Raw genomic sequence first — 9,499 nt, forward strand, 5'->3', positions numbered from 1 at the left:
GAGGACAAGGAACAAAACTCCAAAGCTTTCCAAAGGAGAAGTTCTGTTATGATGCAGGGAATGTTAGATCTATGTTTGCATAAAAACATGAAAAGAAATATTTGCTTTTTAAAATAATATCTGTTATATGATCTGAGCAAAAACCCCACAAAGATGGATGACAGTAACACTCGTCATGGTTCTGTACTAATAGCTAAAAACTAATAACACTATAATCTGTGGTCCAGTGTTTTTTAGCACAGATACTATTATTATATTTCTACCACTCATTCAGTGCAAGCAGAAGTTTGCAGATAAGTAATTAGAGTTGCAAGCTGTTTAAGCTGAATAAAATGAACTACCAAGAAATTTTCTGCTTTTATCTGAAGGTGACACAAGGCAAAGACTTCTGTCAACACAAGTGTACCATTCAGTATGTCAGGAATCCCACCTCGATCACATACAAAACTTTTCTTGCACAGTTGCAACAAACATGAGGGCTGCACATTTTTTGTTCTCTGCACCCCCAGAGCTCCCTCTGGTTTCATCCACAGGCATCTTAAGCCTTTGTCCATGTCTGTCCGTATCATCTGCACTCTTACAATCATTATAAAGGTACCTAGGCAGTAATGTTTTATAGAAGACCTTATTAAAATTAGAGGAGGCTTCAGAGAAAAGCTTTTCATTTTGAACAGTTTTGCACAATCCAGTATGTCTTCCTAACTAGGGTAGGTTCGAGTGATCTTATTTATTATATTGTATAAGTTGTTCTTGATCTTTTAATACGTAGTCCAGATGCTGCAATTTGCAGTACAGAACTCTGAAATCAGTAACTTTCTGCGTTTTTCATGAGATCCCATTCAGAAATTCAGTCACAGAAAACTGGATGGGTGATTACAGGATAGGAATATGTGGAAGTATTTTTAATGTTTGATATTTGATATTAACTTTTTAAGCACAGTGGACTGACATGTCCACTGACATGTTCCACAGACATTTTATTGCTTATTTTGGAGTGGGAATAGTTTTATTCATTGGTGTTTATTCCTTAACAGTATATCCAATTTCAGACAGCAGGCAAGTGCTCCAAGGGTTCAAGTTCATAAAATTAATCCCTCTTATTCTTTTTTTTTCTATATAACTAGATTAATTCAGATTTATAAATATTGCCAAAAAAAAGTATATGCATATTTTATCCAACTGTTTTTTGTGGCCTCTGATAATCAATAAGAGCTTAAAACTTAGAAAAGATAAAGAATACATGGAAAGACAATCAAGTTAATTAGATTTGTCCTTCCAAACCATCATAGGTAAAGTCCATCCATTTAAATCTGATTTAATCATGTGCTGAAGTGGCATGAAATTGAATGAAATCAAGCTGTCCATATCCCAGAAAATGTTCTTGCTGGGATATAAAAATCCTCAAGGATACCAATTAGTCAGATAGTCTACTGATAAGTCAAGGATAAGTTTTTCACTCAGTCATAATGCTTCCGATTTATGTATTGACCACAGTGACTGGCAATGGAAGAGTATTATTTGAGGCTTATAACTTTTTATTGAATTCAGCCTTCCGTGCTGTGACTTTTGCAGAAATGACCTATCTTACCTTTTTTCTTCAGCCATCTTTGCTTGCTTATCTATAGCCAGTATACTTTATTAGGAAGGTAAAATACAGGGGGGGTTAGAGTTCAAGAGTGTCATGGTCTGGACAACCAGCAGAAAATTGGAACTCCAAATAAGTCACTCCCCTTTTGTTTTTCCTTCTCCCACCCCTCTCAATAATGAAGGGGCAATACGGAGAAACATAAGAAAAATAACAATTTACTAAAGTAAATAGCAGTAACTAAAATGATACAGAGGAAATCTCCCTCTGCAACCCAGGCAAGGAAAGTTCTACCTCCTGTGCTTAAAGAGACTTTCCATCAAAAATTACATTTAGGATAGAATACATAACTGGTCACACCACCTCCTTTCCCTGTAACTAGGACAAAGAGATATCTTGCATTTGCACAAAGGGAATTATAAGCAGTCTAGAGAGCATCACAAGTAAAATGAAGAATTAAACACAGAGCAAGATTATTGACATGGATGACAGCTTCTGAAATATAATAGTCAATTTATTAGCAATCAGTGACTTGGGAAGAGAAACGCAGGGAATTCAGGGCATGTCTGTAGAAAACTGTCTGTACTCACTCTCAGCTTCTTCACTAAGGTTTAATGAGACTTTGGTGAGTTATACCATTTATTCTTGCTGACAGAAATTTTGTTGAGTTGCACAGTTCTGAAAAGTAAGCAAATTTTCCTAATCAAAAGATAAAACTGAGATTAAAAAAAAAGTCTGCTTTAAGATTGCTTTATGTTACAGTTTGTCCAAGATCACTAGAAATAGTTCTTGTCTGGCACCTTTGTTTTAATCTTCATGGATGACATTAGAGAGAGGGTTTTTATTAAAAACCCTGAAATATTAAAAAGTCTGGCAAGCTTGTCACATGATCTCTTTAGAATCTTTTGTCTGCAGCAAGAAACAAAGTGTAAAATAATTCTGACAGGAGCTGGAAAAAAGTTCTGAAAGTTCACCTGATGCAACAAAATTCAAGGACTGCACAGGTACTATCCCAAGAAAGATGCCTAAAGGAAAAGATAACCAGCCAGTGCTTGGTATAATTCCTATGATAGCCCACTGGGGAGGCAGAAGCTATAAGAAAATATCCTCAGCAGGTAAATTCATAATGCGTGAGGTAGGAAACATGGGAAGATGTTCGGCCACTGAGAGTCATTCATGCTAAGGATTTTAAACAGCATTCTAGGATTAAGACTGGCAGGATGGAAAAAAAATAAAATGGGAAAAGAAGATGAAAAAGGAAAAGTTTAATTTCCATACTAAATTTAGCAGAAGTAAAAAAAAGTTATTAAAATAGCTGAAGGAACATCAGTCTGGAGAAGGTTGAAGTGTAAGAAGAAAGCTGCAGCAAGTAGTGGGCTTAGTGAAGGTATGTGCTTGAGAAATGGAAGATGAACAACAGGAAATGAGAGAACAGTTTACATGCAGGACTGTTCTTGTTCCTTGTGCTCATAATTGCATAATGGCATAGGTTACAGTATGGCAATAGGGTTATCTGCAGTGTTGCAGATAGGAGGACTTTTCAAGACGAATAAACTGCATTATCATGCAGAAAAAGCCCTGGATGAGTTCAAGAGCTTGAGAAATAGAAATAAGATCAAATGCAGTAGTACTAAATGCAAAATCATAACCATGTGGTCTCAAGAAAACTTCTAGGGGAAAGAAACATCGTATGGAATTGACCTAGGTGAAGCTGAAGGTACAGGACTACCAAAGAATGGATATGAGCTGCCAAAATGATAGGAAATCTGAGGGATAAAATGATCCTCTGAGCAATAAGAATAAATTGGGAAATATTATTGCCATTGTATGTGGCACAGATGAGACCTCATCTAGAGCACACTGCACATTTCTGGTGACATAAGTTAAAAAATAAGGAAATGTCACAGATTATAGTGATTTGTATTCTTCAGAGGAATAGCAGATTTTATGAGAGAACAGTAGAATTAGTTGGTAACAACAGGACAGCCATGCAATTACTTAGGCTGTAGTTGATATAAAAATAAATGGGTATAAATTGCTAATCACTTATTTAGAGTAGAAAAAAGAAGAATCTCTAAGAGCCTTCCACTGTAAACAGTGGAATTAAAACATCTAAATACTTTTAAAACGGAGTTTAGTAAGTTTATACAGCTTGACAAACCAGAGGATTCCTTTTGTGATTTTAAGAAGAAAATCTCTTTGAACCACCCTTGAAGCTTTGAGTTAATTGTATCGGTTCACTGGGAGATGTGAAACAACATCAGACATGATTGTGTCTACTGTTTTGTTTTAAAGGACACTATGAACATATCCACAAAATGAAGAAGATTAGTGTATCCTTTGAGATCTGCTGCTGATAGTGCTGATACACTAAAATTCTAAATAATTATTAATTTTTCATAGCAAAATGTTTCTCCATCATGTGTATTTATTCTTCTGTGATTTTTTTTAAATAATCTCAAATCAAAAAAGTACTCTGCAATTTCTGAGGGAAAACAATTTTGCAAGATGTCTGGAAAAAGGCATCTCTGAGGTTCTGTGACTGAGATGCCATAGGGGATCCCACAGTCAAATGATTAAAATTTTCCTAAAAATTTGCCCCCCACTTTCAAGCTGGAAATAAAATTCTCTTAGAAGTGTCTAGAAAACAAGTCACAATGCAGGAGAAAAGTCTGTCAGTGCTGTATCCAAACACAAGGTAAAATTTTGTCTGAATTTCCAAACACCAATCTCTCAAACTTCATTGACTTTCCAATCTTTGGCCTCCTTTTGGACCTATTTTGGGCATGCCAAGCAAGTCAGAACCTTGTTCATCAGCCATAATCCCAAGATCAGCTTTTCCTCAGTAGCTTATTGATGCTTTGGACCTAAGGTACAGCTGAGGTAACAACCCGAAATATGAACAGAGAGGAGGTCACAGAGCTTTTCCTCTTGAAATCCACAACAAAGATGAGGCACTTTTGGCCAGGACACAAAACATTCACTAAATTAAGATGGAGGAGTTGTCCATGACCCAGATAAGGATTCTGTCAGAACTGTAGAGTTCAGAACATGGTAACCATAAAAGCTCTGACTACCCAAATGAACCACAGTCCTTTGTAAAACCTGCTTCCTCAAGAACATTTTCCAGTGCATCTGCTTTTATGAAGACCTCCACCCAAAAGAAACAACTAAAGATGTTTTTCCAGAACAAATATGAATATTGATAACATTTGCTAGTCTAATGATCTTACTATCCCATCCTGTCAGTGTACACTTCTAACTATTAGATATGATCTGTTTTTTACACCAGTTTTAAACCAGAGCTGCCTCAGGCATAAACCATAAAGTTTAATTATTTTCACCTCTGAGCATTAGCTCATGCAATAAAATAAAACTTGTGTCAATCAAATATTTATTAGTCTTGGCTTTACATAATGCTTATCAGAGGATTTATCGCTTAGCAAAAGAACTGGAAAAGAATAATTCAAAAGTAAAACATGGATGAGCCAAAAAAGAATATAAGGAAGAAAATGTAGATCTAACTGCGACTTCTGATTAATGTTAAATTTATAAGTGAATCGGCAGATTTCTATTCCTAAAGTATTTTTACCTCTAATTAGAAAATAATTTAAAATAGCCTTGTGATATATGAAAAAATCAGCATAAAAAACCAAACAGCTTTTTGTCCTTTTTTGTCCTTGGTCAAATGCATGCTCATCATGAGGACAAAAATGCCATTTACATCCTGTTATCAGGGTGATATCCTGTGTACCAGTGCATGGCCTAGAGAAGAGATGAAATGTTGAAAAACTAATAAAAATGAGAATGGAGGACCAAATAGTAGCTAAAGGGAAAGGCGTGGTTAGTGGTCAAATATGTTAAGCTGAAAGAATAAACTGTGGTTTCCCATCTCCTCTGAAAACACCATGTCTTTCTCAACAAGGGATAGCAGGGCCAAAAGACAGATCTGTTTTTACTATGCCCCTGCCAGTGCTGGAAAACCTCACAATTGATTCTGTTCTGATAAGGACATCGTATCAGATGCAATTCAAGTCTTCCTCTCACTAAACCCCAGTGAATGAACAATCTGGGCAGTACAACCTCAATAACATAGCAAATCAGTAGAAAACTTATTTCTGAAATATAGTTTGTAACTCTAGAATTAATAAGAACTCTTACATAGTAGATGGGTGATGAACTTGGGTAAATTTCCTGTTTCTGCTGTTTTCTCAGGGTTCAGTTTAATGGAAATTTAAAGCATTATGATCTGACAGTTTGTATTCTGTGTGTACTGAAAAAGTAACTTCCCATCATGCCTTTTCATGCATGTTCATTTATTATAAACCAGATTTATTATAATCCAGATTTCTAATTATCCAGAAACTGGATTGTGTCTAATCATTGTTTTTGAAAACTAAATGGGCCATTACACTTGTACTTTCTCAGTGAACAGTTAGAGATGTGCTTACTTTGGTTGATATGATCTCACTTACTATGACCCCACTTCAGTCAGGGCCTCAGACTGCAGAAGTCCAAGAAGAAAAAAATAAAACCACCTTTTAATCTGAGCAAGTGCAGCACTCAACAAAGTCCCAATAGCCTTTTTGAGGCCTTTAGAGGTGGTGATATCAAGAGCAGTAAAGCACAGAATGATGATGACCACAAAATAGTATGTTCATCATTTACTGTATAATTATCTCATAAAATTTCATTGGAGATCCTTGCACTAAGATTCTTCTTGTTTAAAGTATAAACCAATCTAATACTGCTAAAAAGGTCACTAGAAATGAATAGTGAATAATATTTATGACAAGAAGGATAGATAGGAGAAGTATTTAATGTATTGAAGGACTTTTTCAGTGGTGTTGGCATCCCAGTATTTCTGGCATCTGCAAATGTAGAATTGCATGATATCTTGAAGGAATGGTATTTCTCAAAGAACAGTGAAGTTTACTAGGAACCAGAAATAGTGTGGGGATTTCTTCTTAAACTCTTAAGAGAACTTTCATGTAATTATCTATTCTTTTGAAAATGGAACACTCATGCCATCTACTCATGACTTCCTCAGATTCTGCAAGACCAATAAAAGGGGCACATTGATATCCAGTGAATAGAAATACAGTATTGCATTCTGGATTTCATCTGTTCTGTGCATTCTTTATATTCAACCCATAATATTGAAAGATTGTTTTCATGAACCTAGTTTGTTCAGTTACGAGTCATCTGATTTAGTTCTGCTCTGGAGATCAGTGTGAATACTTTTTCTTTCCTATTTGAGTATTAAGTATTAAGCCATCTAGTTTGAGAAATACTTTAGACTATGTCTATCATATGTATTAGTTATACACGAACAGAGATAGTGTTTAAATTTCTATCAGTTGCTAAAAGCTTTTTCAGTAATGCTATCAGCATTAACAGCTAAAAGCATTAACATCTGGTACCAAAATAGAGCTTTATTTTATGAAGAATAAACTTCCTAAGGCTAATACCAAACAGATGACTTGGGTTTAATCTTTTGGTGAGATCTCTCCTCTAGAGATCTACTGCGATATCTTGTTTTAAAGTCATGAGTGAAAATCAGCTTAGTAGTTTCATATTTGTTCCTTGTAGATATTGGTCCAAGTAAAAACGTCTCCACACAATGCAGTGTGTTTAAAAAGTAAAAGCAGCTAGAAAGAAAAATATTTTTCTAGATGAAATGGCGATTGAGTTATAGTTTAAACTACCACAAGAACCCATGCATGAGGAGGCTAAATTTCACTCCTTTTGTGCTACTGACTTAGATCATTAGGCGAGCATAAACAACAGAACCTCTGTACCTTAGCATAATAACCATTAATGAGGCTACTGAAGGACATCCTTACCAAATGTGATGGCAATCTTAATTTAAAGAGCTACCTGCAGAGATAGTTTTCCTACCTATTTCAGGAAGTCATGGACTCCTGGCCTTTCTCTGCAATCCATCCCACATAGTCACCAAGGAGTACCTAGATAAGGTGATGTTGCAGATATTATGTGTTGGACCAGCATAGAAAGTGTAAATATGAATGAAGTAGATTCATGTGATGGATTCACAGCTCCATTTCTCATTGCACCAGAAATCCAGGGTAATTAGGGTGATGCTGAGGGCATATAAATTGTTTAATAAAAAAGATTCAGAAAGTGATAGATTCAGAAATGATAGATTGTCCACACTGCCAGCTCCTCCTTCGGTCCTTGTTCTTCTTTAGGTTACTCCCATTCATTTTCTCCAAAGCAAATTTGTAAAGGAGATAAAAAACAGCATGAACACAAGTTGTTTGGTCATTTGGAGTCAGTCATACTGCCTAGTCCTTTTTAATTTATCAGTATAGATTACCTAGCCTGTGAGTTGTCACCAAGACGCTGATACAAAGGCACCTTCTGACTTATCCTGGGCAAATGTGGCTCTTGCCTGCTACTGAAACTATGAAGCCATAGAGACAACACAAAACCTATATTCTGACCCTTTTTCTCCATGTCCATGTCATGCACTAGGCTCAGAGTGGCTTTATTAATGGAACTCTTTAACTGGGAAAATCAATGCTATTGGCTCTACACAGTTCCTGTTGGTTTTGAAAGAAATTTCCCATCATAAGAGAATTTCCTCAAGATCCAAATTGCTCTTGATAGGTTAATAATTACTGTACTAATTAAAGATATTTCTACTGCAAGATTTTTTTTTACTAAAAGCTATAACCGAGTGAAAACCTTTCACACCTAAACTCTGATTCCATCACAATGGAATCAGTTTCTCCTGGATGTTTGACTGCATGGCAGCAAATTCTGTCCAATGCTTCTACCTATTAACCTTTCAAGATCCACTCAAAATGAAACCATTAGGTAAGAAGAACTTACTTCTTCTTTCACATGTTTATAGAAGATACTATGAGAAAATGACTGTCAACAGAATTAAATAAAATTGGCCAGGGTCTGTTTTCTCAGTGTATAGATAAAATATTCAACCCCTGCCTTTATACCCTGCCAGGACCACTTATTGGGAACAGTCTCAGGTACATATTTTTCAAAAAAAAAATGTCCATCCCTGGGAACGGGCCAAAAACCTGTCTATGAGCACTGTAACAATTTAATAGGTATGGAAAAACATATAGACCACTTAGATATAAAAATTATTCAAAATGTTACTCAAAACCAAATAAAATCACAGTCAATTACAGTGTTTCATCTTTAATTCTTACCATCAGTCCGGCTATCGCCGCACACAAAGACCAGCCATATCCTGCTATCAAGCTGTCCACAAGCTCCTTTTACCAGAGAAAAACAGACATATGATCAGATATATTTTCCTGAGATGCTGCACAGTACACAGCCATGTAATTGAATTATACCACTGGTCCTGACTGTAAGCAATGAGCCTGGCAAGGCAGGGTTCTAGGCTAACTGTCCTAATGGGCCATTTCTGTTGTTTGTTTTCAATAAAAAACCTCCTGCACTGTGTACCAAGATTTAGGGTCCTTAGAGAACGTTATTAAGCTTGATATATTTGAGGTATCTTCTAGCAACAGCAGATTTAATGTAATACAGCAAATTTTGAAAGGTAGGATATTTCAGTCTTATATTCCAAATATTTGCATAGTTCCATTCAAAACGTCTGTCTACAACCTATTGCTGAACGTGGCTGAGAAAAATGCTGTGATTGGCACATATTTTAGTAAAAAGTATGCATGGTTCATCTTTTCTGTTTATTGTTGGTATGTTGGTAAAGAAAGAGTACAAAAGAGTTTGTTTCTTTTGAGGATTTTTAAGTGCATATTAGTCTGCAACCCGAGGAGTATACAGTCTGTAAGTGCTGTCTGTCTCTGCACAGAAGGGTGCTACAGAAGACCAATGACTAGTTTATCAGCTTTAACTGCTTCTAGTGGAGCTCCTGAAAACAGCCTGAGATGAAATTAG

This window comes from Lepidothrix coronata, unplaced genomic scaffold (genome assembly GCF_001604755.1).
Source record: "Lepidothrix coronata isolate B3197 unplaced genomic scaffold, Lepidothrix_coronata-1.0 Scaffold0, whole genome shotgun sequence".
Lineage (NCBI taxonomy): Eukaryota > Metazoa > Chordata > Aves > Passeriformes > Pipridae > Lepidothrix > Lepidothrix coronata.